Here is a 16768-nt window from a genome sequence, read left to right on the forward strand (position 1 = left end):
AAAGATAAAGCTGACGGTAGACACATCACAGTCAGAACAGCAGAATCAGCCTTTGAGGCATTAACAACCCCGTGTAATTTACCAACAACAGCATTGAATCCGGAATGGATACAATGGGTGAATTCCATTACAATGGACAAAGTAAAATACTACTTTGATCCAGAACTAGAGGAACTAAAATATCTAGAATATGAAAGAATATTCCCTCTGCCAATCGACATTCTGCCATTACGACAGTACGCTTGTGCAATCTATACAGACGGACATGCTCAACCATCCGTTTGGGGAGAACAAGCATACAACCCCACATGTGAGATTACAAAAGAAGTGTGGCGCGGAGGTATACTAAGACCTCTATTAACAAAAACACACTCAGTAGAAACTAATTCAGAACAACAGACTGAAATAATAGCATTGAAAATGGCGCTAGATAATGCAGATCTCGAATTCCCGACACTCATAGTGTCCGATTCGTATTACTGCGTCAAATCATATAACAGCGATTTACAGAAATGGATTCAAAACGGTTACAAAGATGACACAGGTGCAACAATAAAGCAAAAACTGCTTTGGGAACAAATAGTTCTGTTAAAGAAAGAACTACCAAAGACTCACGTGATACACTCACTGAGTCATCAGCGTGATGGCGTTCACGTTGCAGGGAATTCATTGGCTGAGAAAGCCACAGCGGTAGCAACTAAATCGGCTTCCGTAGCTAGAAAAAAGCGTGCAGTAAAATACATTGACGGTGAAACAATGCTGGCGGTGAAAACGTCATCAAAAGGAGACTGCTCAGCGTTACCGATCAGTTATCCACTCAAATATACATACATAATCGATGCGAACTCCGTTCCTTTTGCTCGAATCCCTGGAGTGGGGGATAGAGTAATTCCAAACAAGGACAGGAGAACTTTGTTAATAGCAGACGCACATATGGGCGAGGGTCTCAGACACCTCAAACTAAAAGATTCTCTGGAAGAACTACAATCAGTGTACTGGTGGCCAGGCATGAGCCTGCATCATCACATTTTTGTAAAAAAATGCCCGGGCTGCAACAGAGATCGCAGCGGCGAGAGGAACGGGGTAATACCATGGCGTTTCACTCAATAAGGGTTAAACAATAATCAGTGAAACAAGTGTAAATAATGCGTCCCATTAACAAATAAAGACTAGTTTCCACTTATAAATGTAGACCCCAGCACTCGGCTGACATCGGGACTGTTATACAAAGATTTGCGAGTCTAAATGGCATATACGCTAGGAGCATGCTACGTTTGACCAATGTTTTCACTTTAGCCCTCAAGCTTGTGGGAAAGCACGGCCAAATGAGCATAGCGAAGCGGGATTCTTCTCACTTCCTTCCTGAGGGATACGGGATGGTGTAAAGAAAAAACCAAGGCATAAAGCAATCTATAACAGCAAAGGTATTAGGTTCGGGAGCTGGGTGGGTCAAACATCTAATAAGTGTCCAACGTAGTCTAAACAACTTGCCAAGAAATTCTCTGAGGGGATTCAGTCCGTACGAATTACTGTTTGGGACTAGGATGCTAGTCTTAGATCTTGACAGTCAGACTTCAGTGGTGAAAGAAAAAAACTTTGATATCAAAGATCGTTTGGCTATTTTACAGGACTTAAACGAAACAAGAAAAGACCTGAGCAACATAAAGTTGAAACAGCAGCCAACAACCACTGAAGAACCACCACCTGTCCCAGCAAGACCTGTCTGGATTCCAAAAATCGTGGATCTAGTCAGAGAAAAGATCGCGGTAAAGAAGGAATTTGGGCCTTCTTACAGAAAAGCAGTTCCTGTCTTGTCCATCAACAGGACAAGATCAGTTGTACTACCGCCGCTTGCTGGTAAAAAGGAGAACCAAGTTGTATCCATCGACCTGGTAAAACCACAATCATGTGGCCGATAACAAACAGTAGGCCAAGTGGACTCCCGATAAGTAGTAGAACACCGAGGTTTGCTACAAGTACAGAGGTGCTAACTAAAAGGCTAATCACATTCGAAACGCCTACAGAACAACAACAAGGACTATGCAACAATGCAATAGAACTCACACCTCTGAAAACCCAAATAAAAACGTTTAGTAGAGACACACCAACCTACAATGAAGTAACAAATGAATATGCAAGAAACAGTAATCCTGAAGCAATTGGAACAATTGATAGAACAGCATCCGGCTACTTCATAAACTTCAATGATTCCTCTGAAGACCTCAGTGAATCAAAGACACAGCCATCAACAAAAACCCTTAGGGACAAAACTAAGGAACTTTTGAAACAACTGAAAGAAACCTATCTGATTTCTCCATGGATTGAATTTTGGGTGTCCTTTGGTGTATTTATCCTCATACTTTGGCTCATCATGGTACTATGCTTGGGACGCTTCATTGAGGGAAAATATGCAAAAATGGACACAGCAAGCCAGAAAATCAACTTGATCCTCAAGCCACACACGTCTTCACACGTCAAGAAAAGAGAACTTTCTTCAGTCAATTTCACAGCCAATCCAATACCGGGTGGGGTAGCATGGGACAATACTGACTATGAAATTTATGGTCCGGTTGAGATCCTCAAATATCCACACCAAATCAAGATCTCGTTGAGTGACTTTGTAAAACTAAACTCATTTGCTGATGATTGGGACTTTGAAAGTATTAATAACATGATGTCTGATCTAGTGATGTCTGCTAAATTTACCAAACATGATTATTTGCAGGGTTCATCTAATTATGATAGTATGTACTGCTACAACCACTATGGTAACCATTTTCTACATAAATCTGCACAACCTAGAAATGTTTTAAATTATAATCAATGGGAACATTGTGCAACCCCTCCAAAAGGAAGCTCAAGAACCTTTTATGACAAATTTTCATACTTTTCAGGGTTCAACACAAGTAATGCTGAAACATTTTATTTCAAATTGTCAAATAAGACAGGAACAAAAACCATGCTTACAAACACGAAATTGATATATTCGGACTAATTTTTTTAACAAATGAATACATTTGGTTTTGATTATTGGGACAAAAATGTTGAAGTAAAAAGTGTTTGGGGTACAAGAGAATGGCAAGTTCAGGGTATAGAATCATTGTTTAGAGCCTGCATGATCCCAGAACAAATTATATTCTTGAATGACACTATTCAACAAACTACCTGTCTTGGATTAGCCAAAATCAAAGACTTAAATAAACCGTCTATTCCAAAACCAACAATGAACAGCAATAACTCTGCAGATGAAGAGATAGACGTAAACTATGTATTAAACCAAAACAGAACAAATCCTGATTGGAAACAATGGTTAATCTGGCCCACAGATACTAATAACTGTCAAGACAGATTCCTGAACAAAACACAGGGGTTCACATTGACCAGGCCAGACCCTAGATATTCCCAAAGACAACACCCAGGGATAATCACCACCTACAGTGTGGGCAAACTCTGCCTTCAATGGCTAAAAACTTCCACACTGACAGAAATTAAGCAACACCTAACGTTACTTACTGATGGTGCTGACTTGCGTGATTTCATTATGGGACCGCGCAAACAGCGTCAAAAACGCTTCATAGCAGCCTCTATATATGCAGCTTACAACGAGGCCTGGAAGATAACTCAAATTGAGACAGCAATTTGGAAAAATCACTTCCTGTAGTGGACAATGGGTTAATGACTGTCCTCCAGAATCTTTTCATTGGACAGCATTGTGTCATCAGCAATCGACATAATATCGCAAGACTTACTGTTATTACAACACGGTCAGTCTCAATTGCGTTCTATTGTACAGCTTGGCTGGACGTTACAAAATCTGCGTTCAGGCTATGTGCCTTGGCGTCTAATCAACACAACGTCACTATTCAATATCTTTAACCTTACTGATAAACAGATCAGTATGGCACAGAAGGGTGCTGATTATACAATCCTGAGCATTGAGAAACTCGAGAGATTACCATTGACAATGTCAGAACGACTTGTCATTGAATGGATAATACATGGGATAATTAATATTCCGATATCTACTTTCAGGTTTCAATACTGCCAAAAATATATACAGGCTGGCATGTACGAAAAATTGGGAAAAGGGTACATTAAGACAACATGGAACTTGCCCTATTCACATGCATGTGTCAGTAATAAAGGACAGAAAGTGTTTCTTAGTGGCAATAATTGTGCAATGTCACTAAGCGGTACACTTCTGTGTAATGGAATTAGTTTGCATGGAGCCTGTGAAGGGAACTCAAATAACCTTTCAAGTCACCAGCTAGGCACACCTGCAACAGAGATAGAACCATTCTTTAAAAGACTCTATAACGGGAGTTACATTCTAATTGTGGATCGCAGATGTTGTAGTCTACTGCCCGGGGTTCCTTATCTCGTTAGTACGACTGCGAAGGTCATGTGCTGTGGACGCTTATTGTTCCCCAGCTCCTTTCCAGACAGGGAGGCAAGGGCATGGCCTAACTTGAAAATTACTTCTATTCGAGTTGATACTTTAAGCAGAATGAAAACAGTGCTTCTTCAGACGCCGACCAGGCTCACGTCATCAAAAGAAACGTATGATCTCCTAGTCGCAAGGACGACTGCAGAGATTCACTCATTGTTATCAACTAATTCCCCCATACATTTCGCAGAAATCCTGAATGAAATCTTAAATATTTCTGATACCAGTGGAGTCTCAAATGTATTTAAGAGAGTATTTTCGATGGCATTAACACTATTCAAAGCCATACTGGGTATTTTTCCAGACTTCGTCCATTCGATTTTTGGAGGAGTTCCCCTCATTTTGGGACTAATTGCAGGAATCCTATTCTTAGTCCTTATATTTCGTTATGGCAAACCATGTCACAGACAAAACACCCGCGACAAGGGAAGAAACAATCCGAGCCATTGGATACCGGGACCGGATATCAAAAATCCTGGGACTAACCCGGCTTAGAGACCTGAACATGACTTGGTTTCTTTCATTTCGGCCGATATGGCAAAGATGTGTTTTACCTGTATTAAGGTGCATGCTATGCGGAGAAGAATGCGTGTTGGACACCTGTCTGACGCTACAATCGGATGCGCCAATGGATGCAGAAACACTGTTGGGTCCGGTAAAGGCTCATGCATTGTGCTGCCCTCAACGGCTGCCAATCCTGATGACGGCATTCGTGGAAACTTCACCACTACGATTAAGGGGTAGTGAAGATCAAGATGAAAGCAGCATCGATCAGGTACAACCTTCTGTCAGCAATACTACTCAAAACGTCAATGGAGACAATCATGCACATGAATGCATGGTTACATCCTTTTCCGAGTTAGTGGAACTCTCACAGGAAGCTGTTGACAGCTTTTTCAGCAGTCTCAATGATATGATGTTCTCACCAGAGCAGAAATAATGACTCTTGAACAAGCTAGCACGCGGCGTTCCAGACACCTTGAATTTGGCCTTCAACTTTAATAATAAAGTAGCAAGATCAACTTCTCCTCCAGTCCACGGACAGCAATTTTTTTAGGAGCCCCAAATTTTTTTAAATTCTACGGGACACTTTTCTTCTGCTTAAAGTAAGAACTATTCTTAGAGAACTAATTTCTGTTTTTAGAAACTTCATAGACATTAGCTGCCCGCTGGTATGTTCATAAATATTTTTTTCTCTTGAACTGTGATGAAGTGGTCTCGAACTTTTCTTCTGTATTAAGAGCCATTTCATGTGTAATTCTCATATTCGATTACTAATAATGTATACATGCGTGATTAATTTAGCATTAGTCTACTGCTTAAGTGCATATAGTACATATGGCTATTTTATTTTTCCCGTACATTACATAATTTCAAAATGCATTATATGTATTTTGGGGTGGTAAGGTATACACGATACTCTACAGTATGTTTTACTATGCCTAGATTCGTAAATATGGCCATAGTTAGCGTGGAGTGGGTGTGATGTATTCCTATAGGTTCTGTATCGATCCCCCTATTCCTGACCCTATTCTGGTTAACACGTTAACTAGCAGCCATCCCATGATGCAGAAACCGTTATCTGATTACGCCAGACCACGGCACAGGAGCGCGTTATCTGATTAGGTCATAACGCTTGCCATCTAATTAGGCAAAGCAATATTCCTCCAGCCCCTGATAAGGCATACGGAGTCCTCAAAACAAATCAAACCTATGACAACCTGGGAAAAACCCTGCGGCCATTGTTTTGATTTCACCGAGAACTTCAGTAAAAGAATGTGCTAACGACCAGCTCGTATGACATCCTTATTGACGTATCTATGTCCATCCTTACGTCAATCTCGGCACCTTACAGGTATAAATATTACCGACATTGCCTTAAGCAAACACACGCGGTGGTAACGAGATCGGAGCAGCGAGACTTGCCGAAGCCCAGCAGAGAGCGAAGCCCACTAGCTGCCCCGCCCTTCCTGACGCGCTGAGAACGAGACTCTGCCTTTCTCCTGCCGAGAAATCCAGCTCCGGCGCTTCCGAGCAGCCCTCGCAGGCAGCTTGGAATATCGAGACCTCAGACGAGAGATACTATCCCTCAACCATCCTAGACCTCAGGTACGGAGCTGAATAACCCCTTGCAGAGAATTCTTGAGTCAGTCACTTGGCAAAACAAACTTAACTTAAACTGTTACTTTCTATCCCCGCCCACGTATTAGGCTTAGGTCAGGTACACTGGGGTAGGCGTAGTTAGAAGCACCAGTTGAGTACGATTAGTCAAATGTTTATATGTATATATCTATTCTGTCCATTTTAAATAACGTATGGCTTAGAAACCATATCAATGTTTTTACAGTATTATTTTATAATTCTGCTTTTATTGTATGCACTTTACTTAACCGTAAGTATTGCGATAATATCGATCCATTTCTCTTGTACGAGAAAAGAGACTGATCAATAAATAACATCTTTTATTGAACACGCCCGTCTCTTCCTTTTCTCTACAATCTGGTGAAACTAAGAATGCACGTACTGACTGAGTAAAATAGTTGTCTTTTGTTTTCACACAACTCTAGAGATACACTCTTGATTAGGGGAGAGCAAAGTTGTCATGTTCTATGGTTGTCAGAAACTAAATCCCTTCTTGTCTATCCAGGGAGGTTCAACTCCTCCTTGCCTATTCGAGAAAGTTTCTAGTGAACTCTGAGCTAGCTGGCAAACCCAAAACTTTAAGTCTAATATCGACAGTAGAAGACCTAGTTAACGTCTGGTCTAGGTCTATACTATTGGAGGTATTATTCCAATGCGCAGAGCCTATTGGGATAATAGGAACTACACTACAGACCAGCCCTCCAGCATCCACGAGATCTGCGTGGGGCCCTTTTGCTTGATTGCTGCTCGACGCGTTGTCTGGTCACTTGCCAGCTGGCTAGTGACCTCCTAGACGACGATCCACGAAATCTACACTGCTGGTCTGGTTGCTCCAGACTGGCCCTTGCTCCCTTCCAAAAGAGGAGCACCCTGGACCCTCCTGGTCCACTTCAGACGCCGTTTCCACTCACTGCGTGGGTTGCCTTTGCCAAGGCCTGTTGACTCCAAAGCCGGATCCGACACCGCCGACAGCGAGAGCCTGCGTGGGACAGCTCGTGCCTCCATCCTGGTCGTCGAAGACACCTCCTGGTCCACGTGGCTGCAGAGACAAGCGTCCACTCTTCACCTGATCGCGACGACAGCATCTGGTTCCCTCATGGTTCCACACCGGTCACTGGCTAGTGACTTTGAACACTGTCCTCTCTGCTTTCAGGTCCTCTTCTTCCTCGATCCACCCGTGGATCGCACCGGACATCTTCCTCCTGGTCGCCTGCAGCATCTTTCTTCAAGGCTCCATAGATTTCGACGCGGAAACCCAACACACTTTGACACCTATGCACCCGCAGCCCGTGGGTGAGGTAACAAGAGCATTTCGGTGCTCAAGGGTAGATTGACTCTCCTAGTGTCCAGGTATCCTGTCGTTTTAGTCATAACTAGTAGGAACTGTCTTTTACTTACCTTTTCGTAATTTGTTCTGCCCATTGACTTTGTTCCGCATCTCGCGTGTGAGTTCACACTCTGCACACGCGTCCCGTGGGCCTCTTGATACTTACCCAAGGGTAGGGTAGTCCCAGCAAACCTACAGCCTCTGGGCATCTACATTTTCTAAATCGTTCTACTTATACCATTTACTTAGTATATGGTTTGCCGTGTCCCTAGGGAACCATTGTAATTTTGTGCAACTTATCGTATTTTTCCTAAGAGATTGTCATGTGCTTAGCCCTCTGATCTCAGAAAGAGTTCAGAGGTGTTTGTTATTAATAAATATATTGTTTATTTTCATAACAACCTGTGTGGTGTCCTTTCATCTGGTATTCAAAGGGTTATATGTGGTAAAAAAGCTGGCTTCACATGCCAAAAGAGTTTAGCCTAAGACTGCTTTGTCCATGCTACCATTAGGATAGCTGGTCTATAAGGTTGACTTGCAACCAATCGCCATAAGTGTTGTTTGGTCTGATACAAGGTGATCACTACAACTAGTGAGCATCATATATCAGGCCAACTTCTCACACCGACCACAACTCATAATTTCTGAAGATTCCTTGGACACTGGCACACCTGCTATCCCCACATGGCGACTACAAACTGAGATGATGGAGCACCCTCCTTTCCGGGAATCCTTGCAATCTGCCATATCGGATTACCTCCGAAGCAATGACCACACAGCGTCCTCGCGCCAAATAGAATGGGACGCTTTTAAAGTAGGGATCCGGGGCACTGCTTGGGTACACAGTGTAGTGTGCGCAGATACATCAAAGTCGATCTCACACAAACTGTGTAAGGGCTCCCCCGAGACGAAACCCAAGGGGTGGGCGCACCAATTGAAATATGCTGATTGGCAAAGTAACAAGCAGAACTTGAATACTTGTTGGAAAGACCGGTGCTTAAATTACACTGCACACTGCTCACACATATGCTACAGCTGACCAAGCCAGACAAATATTGGCCTGGATTTTAGCCCAAGTAGGTTCTCTTGCACCCATCATGTCGCTACACTCGTCTACTGGCATGTTACTTTACACGTAAAAGGAGATGCACGCTGAGCTTACACAACTCTACTCAGACCAATATCAGCCGTCTGCCGTGACTACCCAGGCCGAGATCTGCTTGTTCCTTTCTACACTAGAACTACCCCGCATTACCCCCAAACAGCAGGTGGAACTGAATGAGCCACTCACTCAAGAAGAAATACTGCTCAGTATCCAGGCACTTGCCACTGGAAGGCCTCCGGGCCCTGAGAGGCTGCCAACTGAATTTTATAAAAAAATCTATGCTGCACTGTTTGCCCCGCACTTGAAGCTATTATATGAGAAGGGCCTTAAGCTGCTACTCTATTCAAGTCCCAGAGTGAGGCCCTACTTGTCTCCCTCCCTAAGCCCGATAAGGAATTAATGGAATTATGGTCATATAGGCCACTTGCGCTTCTCAACACAGATTACAAAATTCTGGCCAAGGCACTGGTGGCCAGATTAGCTCCCTTAATACCGACTCTGGTGCATCGGGACCAAAACGGATTTGTGCCAGCACGTAACATCTCATTAAATCTCCGATGCTTTTTTTCAAGTCCAGGATTACGTACCGCAATCCTGGGCTCGGCGGGGTGCCTGGTGCTGGACCTCGAAAAGGCCTTCGACTTGATGGAATGGCCATTCCTTTTACCGACATCGCATCAATATAGTCTCGGACTGCGCTTTATACACCTGGTACAGTTACTGTATGCACACCCTCACATTAGGGTCAAGACTGGTTCGCTCTGAGTCGATGCCTATCGGTCACGGCCCTTGAAAGGGCATGCCCTCTCGCCTTTGCTATTCTCTCTAGTGATTGAATCATTGGCTGCGCAGCTTTGCAGGCATGGAGCCAAATGGGGTATACGGCTGTGCAATGGCCTACATGTAGTATCCCTATATGCAGAGCACTTACTGTTGTGTCTCTGTGATGTCCATGCTGTACCAGGAACGAAAACCAACATACGGCTGAGTTTTCTTCTTAGTATAAACCAGAGTCTTGCCATGTAAGATGTGTCAGAACGTTGTGTTGATGACTGCACCATATATCAGTACACTGCCACATTTATATAGGCGGGAAGGGGGCAATTGTCTCCGGCAATTCTGGCTTTATGTTGAAACTGTCATTTGCTGAACTTGACATCTTAGCTATGCACTTTTTGTAACCGGAAGCCGGAGATATGCTGATCATTGTATTGTCATATGAGCAGTTACTGTATGACATACCTTCCAAAATGCAATAAAAAGAAGTAACAACAAAAAAAAGGAGAACATTTTCACCATCTTGGTGCACTGTAGGATTGTTTGCAGTAGGACACACAGGAAGGGCTGCATAAGTAGTTATGGTTACCCCTTAGACTTTTCCCAAATTAGTTAAGGCGGGGCCACGAGCGCCCCCACCATGCTGGTGCCATGCATAAATATGGCACACAAAGTACCCTCCTCAGAACATTTTCTGGACCTGTGGAAGAATACAAGAGGACTGGACTTGCTAGGTGACCTAAGAAGAACATGTAAGACTGGCCCTGCTCTCTCTCGTACCCAGGACAATGAAGTGGGTTCCAAGGACCATAAAGGTCTGTTAAAGCTACAGGGACCCAAAAAGCTGCAAGAGGCCTTTGCTGCAAATTTCCAAAGAGTATTCCCAGGAACAACCCTGGTTGGTGTCACAGTCTACTCTTTTTAACTTTACCTGAATTCAGGAACTTACATACTTTTTGGCTCCAAAGATCTCTGAAGTACTGGGACCAACCTGCCAAGCAGATCAGACAAAGGTGTGCTGCTCATCAGTTCTTCGGCAGAAGCAAATCAGATTAAGTGGGACCTCACAGAGCCTACAGCCTTGCCCTGTTTGGAGAATCTGAGGTCCAAAAAGGTGGCTATGGTGAGGGACCTTCCTTGGGTGCAAATTTGAGCTTTCCGTCCATAAACCAACTGCTTCATAGAGAGCTTGTCCAGCGGCTATCTGATTACATGGAGCACTCTTCCCCCAAAGCTTGCTGCCTTGCCCTGAGGAAGATTTGCTTCCATTTCAGAGACTAAATCTAAAGGTAAAACTTCCAAACGGATTGAAGCACAAGTTACTACTTGTGTAACAATATATCTGTAAGAGGCATTAGTTAGTGATAGATTCCTTACCTTAGAATACCCCCAGGCGTCAGACTGGATCCGGAAAGTTTTTCCGTCAGCGTCTATAGATGGCGTCAAGCGGCTCCGCTTCCATTGCTGGCGTCATAAGCCCCGAGATGACATTACTGAGACTACTTAGGCGCCACCCATACGCGCTGATGTCAGTTCTGTACATGACTTTCCGCACCAGGACGAAAACGAATTACCTTAACCCTAGAAATCAGTTCGCAGAACGGGGAGGATGGTTGGTGCGGTAAGGAATCTATCACTAACTTATGTCTCTTACAGATATATCGTTACACAAGTAGTAACTTGTGCATCTGAAAGAGACACGTTAGTGATATATTCCTTACCTTAGAATAGATACCCAGCAATACCATCCCCGGTGGTGGGTCTGCAAACAAGATTACACCAGAACGTCACGGAGAACAGAACGGCCAAAGAAGTTGTCTCTCCGGACTTGACTGTCAAAGCAGTAGTGCTTGGTAAACGTGTGCAGCGAGGTCCACGTAGCAAGCAAGGAATGCCGCGTCCCAAGGCAGTGGTGGCTACTGTCGCCCTGGTAGAATGGGCACGCAGCTCCACAGTAGGCTCCTTCTTAGCCAACGAGTAACATGCTTTGATGCACAGAACGACCCATAGAGAGATGGTTTGTTTGTGCATGGCCCGACCTTTTTTGGCACCCACGTAGCCACAAAGATCTGGTCATCCACCCAGAACTGTTGTGTGCGCTTCAGATAGAACGAGCAAAACACAGCGCACGTTTTGAGTCCAGACGGTGGAGCCTCTCTTCCTCTTTAGAAGTTTGCGGAGGCGGACAGAAGGTGGACAAAGTGATGGTCTGCCCAATGTGGAAGGGCATGACAACCTTTGGCAAAAAAGAAGGACGGGTCCTTAAAACCACCTTGTCGGGATGGACAGAAAGGAAAGAAGGTTTATAAGAAAGAGCCTGGAGCTCACTTACTCTTCGGGCAAAGATAATAGCTACGAGGAAAGCGGTCTTTAGAGTGAGAAGACGTAAAGGACAGTTATGAAGGGGCTCAAAAGGAGCGCACATCAGATAGGTCAAGACAAGATTTAAGTCCCACTGAGGCATTATGAAAGTCATGGGAGGAAATGTGTGTGTAATGCCTTTGAGAAAACGGTTAACAACCGGGGACATCAAAAGAGAAGGCTGATCTGGAAGCAGTAGAAAGGCGGAGATAGCCGAAAGATAACCTTTGATAGTGCCCAGAGCAGAACCCTGGGCCAAGGATAGAAGGAACAAAAGGACCTCAGAAAAAGGGGCAGAGAGGGGATCCACAGCCTTTCCTGTGCACCATGCCACAAATTTGTTCCACCTGCAGGGGTATACTGTCTTAGTGGAGGGACGCCTGGCTGCCAGAAGGACATCACAGACTTCGGGAGGAAGATCGAAAGCTGTCAACTGTCGCTGCTCAATCTCCACGCATGGAGGTGGAGGCTGGACAGGTTAAGGTGGAGGACCGTCCCCTGCTGCTGCGACAGAAGATCCTCCCGAAGAGGCAGTCGGATCAGGGGATCGATCGCCATGCTGAGTAGTTTGGGATACCAGTACCTTTGTGCCCAATCCAGAACCACAAGGATGATGTATGCCCGGTCACGCCGAATCTTCTTCAACACTCTGGGCAGAAGAGGTATAGGCGGAAAGGCGTACAACAGACCGCAACTCCACTCACGACAAAAAGCGTAGCCGAGCAAGTGCCGCTTTGGAAATTCCAACATGCAAAACTGATGACATTGCACGTTCTCTTTGGTGGTGAATAGATCTAAAGAGACCTTGAGCCACGTCCGAGTTCAGACGTCATTCGTGATCCATCAAGCACTGGCAGCTGAGTTCGTCCGCACTGGCGTTCAAAGAACCTGCCATGTGTTGAGCCACCAAGGTAATGCCTTGATGTTTCAGCCATGTCCAGAGGCGCAGAGCCCCCTGACATAGGGTCCACGACCCCACCCCGTCCTGTTTGTTGCAATACCACATGGCGGTGGTGTTGTCCGTGAACACCTGCACGACACTTCCCTGGACAGAGGGAAGGAATGCCTTCAGTGCAAGCCAGATCGCCCGAAGCTTCAAAAGGTTGATATGGAGTTGGGACTCGACCAGAGGCCTCTGATCTCCGCCTCTCCCAAGTGGCCTCCCCATCCCAGGAGGGACGGGGTCGTCACCACTGTGTGCTCCAGTTGGGGGAGGGCATGATCGGACAGGTTGCCCTGATGCTGTTCCCACTGGAACTTCAGGTCCCACTGCAGAGCCCGCATATGCCATCTGGCATGTTGCACAAGTAGGATGCAGGAGGCCATCAGGCCCAGGAGCCGGAGGGTCATCCTGACTGAATCCCTGGATAGAGGCTGAAAGATCGGAATCATAGCCTGAATATCCCGGACTCGCTGCTTGGGAGGATAAACCCGAAACTGCGTCGAATCCAGAACCGCTCCGATGAAAGGGAGCTTTTGAGAGAGACTCAGGTGCGACTTTGGCACGTTGATGGAGAACCCCAGCAAATGCAGGAGGTCGGCCGTAGTCTGAAGGTGGTTGACAACTGACTAGGGCGAGCCCGCCTTCAACAACCAGTTGTCAAGGTGAGGGAAGACTGACACCCCTGACCTGCGCAGGTGAGCTGCGACCACCGCCATCACTTTGGTGAACACCCGAGGGGCTCTGGTAAGGCCGAAGGGGAGCACGGCAAACTGAAAATGCTCCTGGCCTACCGTGAACCGCAGGTAACGCCGGTGGGCCGGCAGGACGGGGATGTGAAAATATGCGTTCTGCAAGTCCAATGCTACCATCCAGTCTCCAGGGTCGAGGGCAGCCAAGACCTGAGCCAGAGTCAACATCTTGAACTTCTTCCAGAGGAAGCGATTGATGTTCCTGAGGTCTAAGATGTGGCCCAGGCCCCCTTTGTCCTTCTTGGGGACCAGAAAGTAGTGGGAATACCAGCCACGTCCTACTTCTGGCCCAGGAACGCACTCAATGGCCCCCGTGGCCAGGAGGGCCGTGACTTCCTGCATGATAAGCTCAAGGTGATCCCCCGACATGCGGTGCAACTGAGGTGGCATGGCTGGAGGGGCAGACTCGAAGGGGAGGGAGTAACCCCGTAGGACAATTTGTAGCACCCACCTGTCCTAAGTGACAGAGCGCCAGTGGAAGAGGTGACGTTGAATCCTGCCACCCTCAGGTGTGGGTTGCACTCCAAAGCTCGGACTAGGAAGGCTTTGAGGCAGATGCTGCGGGAGCGGAGGTGGACTGACCCGCCCGCTGGCCTCCTATGGTGCCAAGGCAGCTTCCATTCCTGCGCAGAGGTTGGTTCTGCTCAGGCTTCTGGCTGAACGAACGTGCAGGGGCACCCCTTCCGTGGCCACGAAAGGAACGATAGGGAGACTTGGCCAGGCATGAGGTGGAAATACCCAAGGACTTGGCCGTAGCCCGCGAGTCCTTAAAACACTCCAGCACACTGTCGGCTTTATCGCCAAACAGGCGAGTGCCATCAAAGGGCATGTCCATGAGAGAGCTATGGACATCTGGCGAGAACCCGGTAGATCTCAACCAGGCGTGGCGACGAAGCGCCACAGTCGTAGAAATTGCCCTACCCAGTGAGTCCGCGGTGTCCAAGCGACACCGAATGGCGAACTTAGCCGCATCTTTACCCTCGGCAACCGCTTGAGACAGCACAGCTTGGGTCTCTTCAGGACACTGAGGCAACACCTGTGCAACTGTATCCCACACCGTGTGGGAATAGCGGCCCAATAGGCACGTGGTGTTCTCCGACCGCATCCCTAAGCTGGCCGAAGACAATAACTGCTTGCCGAACTGCTCCAGGTTCTTAGAGTCCTAATCCGGCGGGGCGGTGGGGAAGGCACTCTGGGACGTCGAAGCTTGGATGACCAGACTCTCGAGCGTAGGATGAGTGGTCAGGAAGGCAGGGTCACCCGGCGCCTGGCGACGTTCTTATCCACAGGGGCACCTGTGGCTGGCCGCGATAAAGTGCCCAGTAAGACGTCAGTGAGGGCGTCATTAAATGGCAGTAGGGGCTCCAACGAAGTGGACGCTCCCTGGAGCTCCTCAGTGAGGAGATTAGTTTTCAGGGCCACCGTAGGGAGGTCAAGGTTGAGGACCTCAGCTGCCTGACGGAGCACCATCATGTAAGAGGCGCCCTCCTCCATGGTAGATGGGGAGAAGCAAACCCCGGGTCAGAGAAGTTATCAAGGCCACCAGCCTCCTCTAACTCGTCCACCCAGTCCTGCTCAGAGTCACACTGACAAGCAAGAGGGTCCTCGGACCCCTCCCAGTCATCCTCGACCTAAGCCGTATGTGGTACTGGCCGCGATGGCAGGGCAGGCGCTGGGGAAGGAACAAACGGCACCGGGAGCGGCACCAGACGGGGTCCAACTGGCACCGTGTCCCAGTGCGAGTCCCAGGCAGGGATAAAATTGACCTGGAACCAATGGTATCCACTGTGGCACCGGAGGCGGTAGCGGGGGACCTTGTGGTGCCGTGGCCGGAGCCAGCGGCGCAGGATCCTGCGGCGCCTGAGCCACCAGCGGCGTCGACGGCCCAACAGGATCCTGACCCAGGACCGCGGGCCCAAGGGAGCTCCGGCGGGAGCCCGACGCCTAAACAGCTGGTCCATGGCAGCAAGAAATTCTTGCATCTGTGCGGGAGTCACCGACGGACCCGTGTAAAGCAGTTAGGCCGGGGGACTCCCGGGCTCAGAAGGAGCCGCGGGGTCAGAACCCCTGTCCCACTCTTCCGCATCCGGGGACCGACAGAGGGACGTCGGAGAGCCACAACTCTTCTACTTCTTTTTGTGTCATCTCTTACCCGAATCCAAGGGCGAAGACTTGGAACCCGAGGAGCGAGAACGGTGGCCCCGCGAGCATTCTCTGGCGCGGCCCCTGGACCTCGAACGGTGCAGAGACAAGTGCTGGACCTCAAGCAGCTTCCGGCGCCGCTCCCTCAAGGCCTTCGGGCCATGGCCCGACAGTCCAAACAGGACCAGGAGTCATGGCAGTAGAGACAGAAGTTGTGGGGGTCCGCCACCAACATATTGCGACGGCGGGCCCCTGCAAGACTTAAAACCAGGCATCCCTACGAGCACCAGAGTAGATTCAAAATCACAGGAGACAAAAAGTCTCAAAAAGATAGGCAAAAAGTGACTAGGGTACGTGCTTACTGGCGTGAAAAAAGAAAGAACTGAGGTCGGAGCGCATGTGTGGCGCCTAAGTAGTCTCCGTGACGTCATCTTGGCGCTTACAATGCCAGCGACGGACGCGGAGCCGCATGACGCCACCTATAGACGATCAGGGGTACTGCGGACGAAAAACGTTCCGGATCCATTCTGACACCTGGGGATATTCTAAGGCAAGGAATCTATCACTAACGTGTCTCTTTCAGATACTGACATCTGATCCACGATCTGCCTTAACTTGCATTCAGGTACCGCACAACCAGTTGACAGCGGTTGGTGCTGAACGCTTTTTGGCACCATTTTAAATCTGAACTTAAAATTGTTTAACTCCAGTTTCCTTTATTGGGTTTGTTATTTTTTCATTAAAACGTACTCTATTTATCTAAATTGGTTTGCCA

At 47.3% G+C, this 16768-nt stretch overlaps 1 protein-coding gene across 1 annotated transcript in view; it reads right to left on the reverse strand.

Annotated features, from left to right (window-relative positions):
- BUB1 (BUB1 mitotic checkpoint serine/threonine kinase) overlaps positions 1 to 16768 on the reverse strand; it is an 851273-nt gene that overhangs the window by 57935 nt on the left and 776570 nt on the right. The window lies entirely within an intron of this gene.

This window comes from Lissotriton helveticus, chromosome 6 (genome assembly GCF_964261635.1).
Source record: "Lissotriton helveticus chromosome 6, aLisHel1.1, whole genome shotgun sequence".
Lineage (NCBI taxonomy): Eukaryota > Metazoa > Chordata > Amphibia > Caudata > Salamandridae > Lissotriton > Lissotriton helveticus.